At 38.2% G+C, this 12,663-nt stretch overlaps 1 protein-coding gene across 3 annotated transcripts in view; it reads right to left on the bottom strand.

The window, feature by feature from the left end:
- Positions 1 to 12,584, bottom strand: part of KBTBD3 (kelch repeat and BTB domain containing 3) — a 33,906-nt gene extending 21,322 nt beyond the window's left edge. For all 3 annotated transcript variants that reach the window (XM_081154194.1, XM_081154193.1, XM_081154195.1), the window contains exon 1: positions 12,496 to 12,584. The gene's annotated coding sequence lies outside the window, so the exon portion shown is untranslated. The remainder of the gene's footprint in view (positions 1 to 12,495) is intronic.
- Positions 12,585 to 12,663: the final 79 nt, after the last annotated feature.

Genomic DNA, 12,663 nt, shown 5'->3' with positions numbered 1-12,663 from the left:
CCTTCCTTCCTTCCTTCCTTCCTTCCTTCCTTCCTTCCTTCCTTCCTTCCTCCTTCCTTCCTTCCTCTCTTTATTATCTATCATCTATCTATCTATCTATCTATCTATCTATCTATCTATCTATCTATCTATCATCTATCTATCATCATCTATCTATCATCTATCTATCATCTGTCATCTTTCTATCTATCCCTCCCTCCCTCCAATTAGTTTGTTTCTCTGGAGAGCCCCCAACTAACACATGTGTCTAGTGCCTACTGTATTTTATAGCATGAATACAGAAAGCCCCACTGGATAGGTGATGTACTATATTAACAACAGTATACCCATATAGGAGTGTCTGTATGTGATGTGTGTGTGTATGTGTGAGTACGTTTGTGTACATGCATACTAGGATGTAACTGGCAGAATTACCGGAAAAATAAGTTACCTGCAATAATTTTGTAAGCATTATTCTGAGTAGCTGTAAGTAGGGAGACATATTAAATTGTTTGCGGGTAGTTTTTATCGCAGGCTCTACTACCAGTCAACGTAAAAGGTATAAATATGTTTCCCGCATACAATGTGTTAAGAATGAGAGTGGCTGTCATGGAAGGAAAAAGATGAGCGGCTTGGGGGCAGTACTAAACCTGAAGCCGGACACAATGGGTCCAGGCTGCCAGTCACTACTTGAGCCAATTAAGCAGAGACGAGGCTGAATTGTATATGAACATTTATTCTAATAATGCCAGCAATATGGGAGAACAGTATGTTCATCAACATAAAATCTGCTCTACTCCCCCCCCCCCCAAAATAAGCCAGCTGCTTATACTGGGGACAAAGATTACATGGGGAAGTGGGCAAAGGGAATAAGAATGGGTATTACAGGAAATGGGGGCTGGGGGTTGCAAAAGGGAGGGGCACCTGCGGGACCCTTTGTTTCAGCAACAAGGTTGTTAATCTTTCCATGATGACAGGCAGTTAAGAAGAATGGCTCACATTCTGAATGTCCTGGGGCGTACAACTCTCAGCCAGGTCATAATGTGCTTTCTCTAATTCAGAACAGAACAATCACAGTTAACAGAGCATGATTAATATTTCCACCCCTAACAACCAGGGTGTTAGACCTGGTCTGTTTCTCAAGACTAGCAATGGGCTGGAGCATTAATGTGTTACAGCAATGTAGAGTCTTCTCTCCATGGCCTGCCTCAGAGAACCACAGAACTGGTTGGGAGACTCGGTCTCTACGCCCACCCAAGTCAGCAAAAATGGAATGGAGAGCCTAGAATTCTACCTTGCCAAGGTGTAATGAGGTGCCGCAACTCTCTTCCCATCCTCCCACTACAGTAATATCAGAGAAGGTTGAGTAGACAGCCAGGACATTAATATCTACAGAGTGATAACAGTGTCCATCAATCAACTCCCCCTCACCGTAAGTCAAGATCATGTGGCACATGGGGAGCCTGAACTTCTCCTCCCACCTGGCACTAACATGGCATTCCTCCCTTCCTTGCTGGAGTCGAGTCAAAGGCATAGTGTAGAGTCAAGAATTTCACTATCACTCAGCAGCAGCAAGCCACCTTCCCAGAATGTCAGTGGTGACCACATGAGGAGCAGTAGCAAGGTGCCCCTTCTTCTCCCAGCCACAGTGGTATCAGAGGATGCAGAGAGGGGAGCCTGAACTCCCAACTCTACCCAGTAGTAAAAAGAAGCCTCTCCTATCACAGGAGTCAACAAAGGTGAGGCAGATAATCTGAACTTCTACCTCGACCTGGAAGTAATGAGGTGGAGACCTTAAGTGAAGAGAGCAGTCGCAGAAAAACCTGCTAACATGCAAAGTTTAAATAAAGTCTAGAGTCTTAAAACATAATATTCTATATATTCAAGAACCAGAAATATATCAAATTGAATGAGAAAAAATAATCAACAGATACCAACACTGAAATGATACAGATGTTAGAATTATCTGCCAAGAATTTAAATTTTTTTTTTTTAATCCTCACCTGAGGATATTTTTTCCATTGCTTTTTAGAGAGAGTGGAAGGGAGAGAGAGAGAAACATCAATGTGAGAGAGACACACTGACTGGTTGCCTCCCATATGAGCCCTAACAGGGGGCCGGGGATAGAGCCTGCAACCGAGGTACGTGCCCTTGACCGAATTGAACCCATGACCCTCTGGTGTGCAGGCCGATGCTCTAACCACTTGGCCAGGCTGGCCAGGGCTGCCAAGAATTTTAAAATAGTCATCACAGAAATGCTTCAATGAGCAATTATAAACATGAGGCAAATGAAAAAATAGAAAATCTCAGTAAAGAAGAAGAAAATATAAAGAAGCAAATGAAAATTTTAGAGCAAATGCAATAACAAAATATAATAGGGAGGGGAGGAGAATCAATGAGCTCGAAGAGAAAATAATAGAAACCACACAATCTGAACATTGTGTAACACAATGAAAAAAACAGACTGAAAACTGAAAAATCAGATTGAAAAACAAATGAATAACTTGAAGAACCTACGAGACTATAATAAAAAAACACACAACTAACACTCATATCATCAAAGTGCCGTAAGGAAAGGAAAAAGAGATCGGGACTAAAAAACGACTTAAAGAAATAATGACTGAAAATGTCCAAAATTTAGCAAAAGACATAAACCTACAGATTCAGGAACCTGAGTGAAGCCCAAACAACATAAGTCTAAAGAAATCTATGCTATGGAAGATCACAAACTTCTAAAAACTAAAGACAAAAAAAAATCTTGTACATAGTGAGAGAGAAACACTTCATCTATAAGAGAAAATCAATTTGAATGACTGAATTTATCATGAAAAAATATGGAGGACAGAGGAAGTGGAATAATATTTTTCTAGTGCTGAGAGATAAGAATTGTCAATCCAGAATTCTATATCCATCAAAAATATCCTTTGGGAATGTAAGAGAAATCAAGACATTCCGAGATGAGGGGAAAATAAGAGAATTTCTCATGAGCACACCTAATCTAAAAAGGTGGATAAGAAAGTTCTCTAACCAGTAGTTTAACAATAAAAAGAAACTTGTAATAACAAGAAGGAAAGAAAAAAATAGAGTAAGAGCAATAATATGGTTAAATACAACACTTTGTATCTCTTCTTGCTTTTTCTAAATTATGCTTGATGATTGGAGCAAAAATCATAGCACTGCCTAATGTGCATATCAATGTATATAAAGAAATTATTTAAAACAACTATATAATGGGGATATAAGAGAGAGTAAAGGGAAGTAAAAGAGCATAAAGTTTCTACACTATACTCAAACTGGTAAAATGTTTACACTAGTATTGTCATAAAATATGTTATATACACACACACATTATATATTTTATGTGGATGATTTAATACCTAGAACTACTAAAAAGTCTATATAAAATGATACATGCATAGTCACTATAGCTGAATCAAAATGGAGTTCTAGAAATGGTTCATCTAACCCACCGGAAAGCAGAAAAAAATAAAAGAAATTAAAAACAGAGATTAAACAGAAAACAAGAAACCAAAAGGCAGACTTAAGTACTAACATATCAATAATTCTAATACATGTAAATCAGTAAGTGTAAATGCTTTACATACACCAATTAAAAGACAGAGATTTTTTAAAAAGACCCAACTTTATAGTTCCTGCAAGCAACTCACTTCAAATAGAATTATGTAAGTAGGCTGAAAGTAAAAGGCTGGAAAAAGACAGACTATGCAAGCATTAATTAAAAGAAAACAGGTATGTAGCGCGTACTTACATAAACCTAAGATGGTATAGCCTACTACACACCTAGGCTATATGGTATGCTACTGTCATATATGTGGTCCATTGTTGACTGAGACGTCATACTTTGGGGCACGACCATAAAAGCATTTAAAAGCCTAACAACTATTCATGAGAAATACTCTCAGCAAACAAGGAACAGAGAACTTCCTTAACTTGATAAAGGACATTTATAAAAAAGCTATAGTTAACATTATACTAAATGGTAACAGACCAAATGCTTTTGCTCTAAGATGAGGAAAATGGTAAGGATGTCCACTCTTACCACTGCTATTTATTACAGTTTTAGAAGTTTATTCAACACTCCAAGGCAAGAAAATTCTATAAAAAGGTATATACATGAGAAAGGAAGAAACAAAATGTCTCTATTTACTGATGACAATTGTCTACGTAGATAATCCCAGGTACTCTACCAAAAAATTCATAAAACTAACAAGTTAGTTCAGCAATACCTAGGAGAGAAAATTAACATTAAAATTAACCCAAAAAAATGATTTTTCTATAAAATAGCCATGAACATATGGAAACCAAAATTAAAAATGCAATACCACTTAGATAAAAAAGAGACATACTTATGTATAAATCTAACAAAATGTATTCCTCTCTTGTACGTTGAAAACTTGTACAATATGCTGACCAAAAAAATCAAAGAAACCTAAATAAATGGAGCGATAAGCCATGTTCATAAATTAGAAAAATCACCATAGTAAAGATTCCATTTCTCTCCATAGCAGTATACAGGTTTAATATAATTCATATAAAAATCCCAGCAAGATTTTTTTGAGATAGATAAGATTATTTTAAAACTTATATAGAATGGCAAGGAAACTAGAATAGCTAACACAATTTTGAAAAATAATAATAATGTGGGAAGAATTAGTCTACCTGATTTCAAGACTAATATAGCTATAGTAATCAAGACTGTGTGAGATTGGTGGATCACACTGATTAGTGGAACAGAATATATAACTAAGAAGTAGCCCTATTCAAATAAAGCCAACTGATTTTTGACCAAAGCCCAAAAGCAATTCAATGAAATAAAGATACCCATTTAACAAATAATGTTGAAGCAAATGGATGTTCACAGGTTAAAAAAAAAATAATTAACTCAAAAATGAATCATAGATTTAAATGTAAAACTATAATGTTTTAGAAGAAAATATAGGAGAAAAATCTGTAATCAGAGATTAGTCAATGAGTTCTTAGATATGACATTAAAAGCACAATCCATAAAATACAGGGGAAAAGTTGATAAACTACATTTTATCAAAACTTAGAACTCTCCCTCTGTGAAGCACACCGTTAAGAGGATGAAAAGAGAAGCTATGGGCTGGAAGAAACTATCTGTAAACAAAATCTGATAAAGGATTCATACTTAGAATACATAAAAAACTCCCAAAACTCACCAGTAAAACACACACACACGACAATCCACTTTAAAAATAGGCAAAAGGGGTGAAGAAATATTTCATCAGCGAGAATATACAGATGGCAAATATGCACATGAAAAGATGTTCAATATCATTAGTCATTACAGAAATGCAAAATTAAGACCACAACGAAATATCACTACACATCTATTAGAATGGCTAATATAAAAAATAGTGATAACACTAAATGCTTAAGAGGATCTAGAGACACTGGGTCACTCATATATTGCTAGTGGAAATTACTTGACAGTTTCTTAAAAATCTGAACACAAGACAGTGATCGCATCTGGCAAGGAAACTTCATGCAGTTTTGCCTGGTTCAAGACCCCAAACAATGAGCCTTGCTGGCTTCAGAGCCAGTTATGCTGCCCATTCAGTCAGGGAAGCTAATTCTTAGCCCTGTCTACTGCTGAGTGTAGCCCCAAATCCCACCCCACCAAGAAACCTGGCCAGAGCACCTAGAAAACTAGTCCAACAGTACTTAAGCAGAGCAACTGGCTAGTGATACTGCCCATCTGCAAGGCCCAGCTGGTGACCCCATATGGCCAGGGAGCTTGGTGCACAGTTTTGTCTTATTCAAGTTCCCAGCCAGCAAGCCATATCAGCTGTGGAGTCTGTTACACAGACCCATCCAGGTGTGGGAAGCAGATTCGAAGCCCTGCCTGCCCAGGGCTGAATACAGCCTCCAGGCCTACCAAACCAGGAAGCCTAACCAGAATACCCCAGAAGCTGCATAGCTCAACCTACAGCTCCAGTTACAACAGCACTAGAGCAGAGCACAGCCAACATGACACCACCAAGGAAAGTGATAAAGCTCCAGTCACTAACTCTAAAGAAATGGAGATTTATGAACTGTCTGCAAAGAATTCAGAATAATTCTCTTACAGAAATTTACTGAATTTAAGAACTAAAAACCATTAAAAAATACTTTGGGCCCTGGCCAGTGTGGCTCTTCAATGGTTAGAGTGTCAGCCCATGCACCAAAGGGTCATGGGTTTGATTCTGGTCATGAGCACGTACCTCTGTTGCAGGTTCAATCTCAGCCCTGGGAGGCAACAAATCAATGTGTCTCTCTCACATTGATTTCTTTCTCTCTCTCTCTCTCTCTTTCTCTCTCTCCCCTCCCTCTCTTCTCTCTAAAAATCTACTCTTCTTCTACTCTCTCTAAAAATCAATGGAAAAAATATCCTCTGGTGAGGATTAACAAGAACAACACAAAAAAGCACCCATAAATTTTAAAGTTGAAATACACAATGACTGGCCTGAAGAATTCATTGGAGAGCTTAAACATCAAACTCAATCAAGCAGAAGAAAGAATCAGTGTACTAGAAGGAGCAGAAAGAAAAATAAAGAATGAAAAAGAGTAAAGAAAGCCTGTGGGACTCATAGGACACCATGGAAAGAGAATGCCAGAAGGAAGAGAATGAGGAAGGGACAGGAAGTATTTTTAAAGTAATAATGGCTGCAGACTTTCCAAACCTGGGGAGAGAAATGGACATCCAGAGTCATGAGGCCCAAAGGATCCCAAAGAGTTTTAATCCAAAAAGAGCTACACAGAGACATTATAATGACATTGTCAAAAGTCAAAGACAGAATGATATTGAAAGCAGCAGAACAACAACACATCACATACAACAGGACACGACCCCCTCTCCCCCCTATAAGACTATGGGCAGAAACTTTGCAGGCCAGTAGAGACAGGTGATATATTTAAAATATTGAAAGGAAAAAATTATCAGCTAAGAATACTATACCTGGCAAGGCTGTCTTTCAGAAAAAAATGAGAAATAAAGACTTTCCCTAAAAAAACAAAAGCTGAGGAAGTTCATGACACCTATACCTGCCTTACAAAAAATACTAAAGAAAGTTCTTCAAGCAGAAATAGGATACTAAAATCTTGAAAACATCTGAATGTTAAGAGTAACACTAACTGGTAAGTTTAAATACACAGTCAAAGTCAGATTCTCTAATACTGTAATGGTGGTACACAATTCAATGACAACTCTAGTTTAAAACTTAAAAAACAAACATATTAAATATAACCATAAATACAATAAAATGTTACTGGATACACAATATAAAATTTATATAAACTGAAACATCACTAACCTAAAATATAAAGGGGGGAGCAAAAATGTCCAGTTTATATATGTTATCAAAATTATCAGCTTAAAGGGTGTTATAAGATATTTTATGTAAGCCTCTTCATAACTAATACGGAAAGACCTGTAGTAATTACACAAAATATTGTAATATAGGAGTCTAAAAATAGTCATCAAAAAGTCATCAAATCATAAAGACAGACAGATAAAAAAACGGGGAACAAAGGATCTACAAAACTGTCAGAACACAATTAACACCATGGATATAGCAAGACTTTACCTACCATTAATTACTTTAAATGTAAATGGATTAAAATCTCCAATCAAAAGACATAACGGCTGAATGGATAAAAAAAATCCAACAATAAGCTGCCAACACGAGATTCACTTTGGCTGTAAAGACACACAGGTTGAGAGTAAAGTAGGAAAGATATTTTAAGCAAATGGTAACCAAAAGAAAGCATGGGTAGCTGTACTTAAAAACAGATAAAATAGATTTTAAGCTAAAAATGGTCTAAAGAGACAAAGAAGGTCATTATATAATGATAATGGGGTTAATCCATCAAGAAGATATAAAAGTTGTAAATATTTATGCACCCAATATCAGAGAACCAAAACATATAAGGCAAATACTAACAGAACTAACAGGAGGTGTAAACAGCAATACAGTAATAATTGGGGATTTTAATACCCCACTTTCAACAATGGATAGATCATCCAGACAGAAGTAAAAAGGAAACAGAGGGTTTGAACATTATAGGCCAGAGAGAATTAACAGATGTTTACAGAACATTCTGTCCAACAAGAGAAGAATAATGATTCTTCTGAAGCATAAACAGAACATTTCCTAGGACGGAGACATATGTTAGGCCACAAACCAAGTCTCAGCAAATTTAAGATTAAAACCATACCAACTCTGTTTTCCAGACACAATCATATGAAACTAGACACCAATAACAGGAGGAAAACTAGAAAACTGGCAAATATATGGAAATTAAACAACACACTCTTGATCAACTAGTATATCAAAGAAGCAATTAAATAAGAAATAAAAAATATCTTGAGACACATGAAAATGAAATTACAACGTACCAAAACTTATGGAATGAAGCGAAAGCAGTTCTAAGAGGAAAAGTTATAGCAATAAATGCATAAATCAAGAAAAAGACCTCAAATAAACAATTTTACATCTCAAGGAACTAGAAAAAGTAAGGAAATAATAAAGATTAAAGCAGAAATTAATGAAATAGAAAATAGGAAAACAATAAAAAGATTGACAAAACTAAGACATGGTTCTTTGAAAAGATAAAGATGACAAATCTTTACTCAGACTAACCAGAGAGAGAGGGAGGGATGGAAAGATCTCAAATAAATAAAATTATAAATGAAAGAGGAGACATTATAACTGATACTACAGAAATACAAAGGATCATAAGAAACTACTATAAACAATTATACACCATCAAACCAGATTACCTAGATGAACTGGATACATTCCTAGAAACAACCTCCCAACTCTGACTCATGAAGAAATAGAAAAATAGACCAATTACTATGAGATTGAATGAGTAATCAAAAACCTTCCAACAAAGAAAAATCCAGGAGCAGAAGGGTTGATGGGTAAAATTTACCAAACATTTAAAAAAGAACTAAGCCCAATCCTTCTCAAACATATCCAAAAAACTGAAGAGGAAGGAACATCTATAAATCAATTTTACAAGGTCATCATTACCGTGATACCAAAGCTAGATAAGGCCACTACATAAAAATAACACTATACGCCAATGTCCCTAATAAATATAGATGCAAAAGTTACAAGCAAAATATAAGCAAGCCAAATCCAACAGCACATTATAAAAGGATTATATGCCATGATTCATCCCTGGGATGCAAGGATGGTCCAACTTACAAAAAATCAATAAATGTGATTCATCACATTAATTATAAAGATAAAAATCATATGATCACCCAATAGACCCAGTAAAAGCATTTGAAAATTTAGCATCCATTCATAAAAATTCTAAACAAATTGCACATAAAAAGAAAGTATCTCAATAATAATAGAAGCAAACTATGACAAGCCCATAGCTAACACTGTATTCAACTGTGACAAGTTGAAGGCTTTTTCTCTAATATTAGGATCAAGGTAAGGTTGTCCACTCTCACCAATAATCAACGTAGTGCTGGACATTCTAACCAGAGTAATCAGGCAAGAAAAACAAAGAAAAGGCATCAGGATTGGAAAGGAAGAAGTGACATTTTCTTTTTTTGCAGATGACATGATTTTATACATAGAAAAGCCTAAAGACTCCACCAAAAAAGTGTTAGAACTAATAAATGAACTCAGTAAAGTGGCAGGATACAAAATTAACACACGAAAATTAGTAGTACTAACAACAAATTATCTAAAAATAAAATAATGAAGACAATCCCAATTACAATAGCATCAAAATCAATAAAATACATAGGAATAAGTTTAACCAAGTAGGTGAAAGATCTATACACTGAAAACTGTAAGACACTAATTAAAGAATTTAAAGATGACACAAATAAGTGGAAAGATAGCCCATATTCATGGATCAGAAGAATTAATACTGTTAAAATGTCCGTATTACCCAAAGCCATCTGTATATTCAATGCAGAATATAAAGATTTCTAAGGCATGCCCTGGTCAGGTGACTCAGTTGGTTGGAGCATCATCCCTTACACCAAAAAGGGTTGCAAGTTCCATTCCTAGTCAGGGCATATACCTAGATTGTAGGTTCAATCCATGGACAGGGCGCATACAGGAAGCAGCCAATCAATGTTTCTCTCTCACTTCCATGTTTCTCTCTCCCTCCCTCCCAGTCTCTCTCCTCCCGCAACCTTCCTCTAATAAAAAATTTTTAAAAATCCCATACATAGCTATTCACTTGTATAAAGTTGTTAAAAGATAAAGCCTTCCATATATATTCTAAATGACAATTCCAAAAAGCTGACATTTTCATTTCTTAAGTTTAGTTTGAGTAAGGGTCCTAAATGGCTTGTCAGTTACTAGTGGCTCCTACTGAGGCTCTCTGAGGGTTTGGCTTGCAATTTACCAAGTGGACACACCAATTACACTGTACTGCTTAATGCTTAAATGATATCATGAATATTAAATATCCTCAAGTAGTATGCAAATATTAATGGTTAAAATCGTTAATAGCATATTCTTAGCCAGTAACATTACTTTAATTCTTGGTAAAAGACCTGTAAGGCATTTTTCCCCTGCCAAATATTCTGCAAATTCAGTATTATATTTCACTAATTTTAAGATACATTTTTTCACATTTAACATATCTAAAATTGATAGGTATCTTAAAATCACTTTTGATTAGCTAGCAGTCATGACATATTTGTCATTATGTGCACATGCATCAAAGTGTGGAGAATGGGTATCAGCATCCTGAAAGAAAACCCTGGAGATAGATAATAATAGACACTCATTTAAGAAATATGTCGTTGCCAGGTCGGTGTGGCCCAGTGGTTGAGCGTCGACGTAGGATCCAGGTGATCGGGGTTCGATTCCTGGTCAGGGCGCAAGCGCCCAGGTTGCGGGCTCGATCCCCAGTCAGGGGCGTGCAGGAGGCAGCCAATTAATGACTCATCATTGATGTTTCTATTTCTCTCTCTCCCTTTCGTTTCCTCTCTCTGAAATCAATAAAGATATATTTTTTAAAAAGTTTACAGAGTAGCTATTATTGTGGCAAGCACTATTCCAGATACTGGGCATACAGCAAACACAAAACAGACAAGTTCCTGCACTCTGGAATACACTTTAGAGTAGTAAACACACACACACTACTTTCTGCTACATCAACAATTTCTTTCACTCTACTGGACATTTTCCATCAGTGTACAAACTTCTGTATCTCCCATCTTTAAACAAACAAAAATACATCCTTTGACCTATTACTATTCCCCTCCAGCTATCATCCCATTTTCTACTCCCTAATGCACAAAAACTTTAAAGAACAGCCTATAGTAACTTCACGTCCACGTATCTCAATCCAGTATAGGCAAGGTCCTCTCTTTCACCCTACTAAACGGAGTATTAGTACGCAGAATGCCTTATACTTTACATATCTTTACATTTTCTCCTATTGTAGCTTTTTCTGTACATGTTTTATCTGCTTTGCCAGACTGTAAACTCTCTGCAGGTGGTAAGCAAACCCTACATAAAACACTTGATGCAGACTTTTATAGCATTGGCTACACTGATATATCAAGCCAGTAATTCATTTTACAGCCCTTTGCAGATTTGTGCACGTGTGTGTTCAAAATCCCTTTTACCTGCCAAGGACTGAAGGGGGCTAACGGTATCACGGAAACAAGTATAGATACAGGTAACGGAAACGAGTATAGATGAAAACAGAACAGAACCCACGTTAAAGAGTTTGAAGATAATCCCCTGGTAACTGTGTTAATACTACCGCTGGCCTTTAACTGACATTCCTTGGCAGCCAAAGGAAGAAGAGACCCTGGGTCCACAGTGTGTGTAGCATTTAATCAACCACCAAGTTAGGCGTTTACATTCATCCGCAGAGATCAACTTTTCCCTGGACCCAAACCCGGGCGGGGCTTCGATCACTAGGGCTTTCCTATGAAAGTCACCCACAGTCTCCATGCAACACTGTGGAAACAGAGGCACCCATAAAAATAACTAAGCCAACGCACAGAGTAACTGCTGAGGGCTGGGGAGGCTGCTGAACCTGGTTCTGCCGCCTTTAGAGCGAGGAGCTGCCTGCGGCGCCCCAACAGCAGAAGCCTCGGCGCGCTCCCCGGGGCTTGGGTCCAGGCTTGGCCATCGCAAAGCAGCACCTCGGGCGCTCGGGGCTGAGAACAAAGGGCAGCGTCGCGGGCAGCCCCGGCCCCACTGGGCCGCTGGAGGCTGGGAGCGTCCTAGCCGGGCGAAGGGGTTCGACCGAAGGGCCTGCGGGGTGGGGGGAGGAAGGCGGCTGGGGGCCGCCGCCAAGCACAACTGCAGAGGGCACCGCGCAGTCCCTCCCCAGACTCGGAAACCTCTCCGGGTGCCGAACACGAAGGGGCGTCCGAGGCAGCTGCAGCCAAGGGGATCCTCCCTTCTGTGCGTCTACGGGGCCGACCCCTGCCTCCTGGAGCGAGACGCCTTCACCCCACTCCTGCCTCAGACCCCCGACATCACCCACCTGCAGCCGCAGCATCCGAAGTCTCCACCCAGGTGTCGGTGGCTCGGAGGACTGGCTGCGATTGGCTCGCGCCGCTGCCCCGTCAGCTCCCTTCCAAGTGTGAGTGGCGCAACTATCGGGCTCTCGGCCTCGGGCCCTCCTTTAGATCGCCCCCGAAGCACCGCCCCT

The sequence above is a fragment of the Miniopterus schreibersii genome (genome assembly GCF_964146895.1).
Source record: "Miniopterus schreibersii genome assembly, chromosome: 12".
In the NCBI taxonomy this organism is placed as follows: Eukaryota; Metazoa; Chordata; class Mammalia; order Chiroptera; family Miniopteridae; genus Miniopterus; species Miniopterus schreibersii.
The sequence above is the reverse complement of the archived record's forward strand: the minus strand, read 5'-3'. Positions and strand labels throughout refer to the sequence as shown.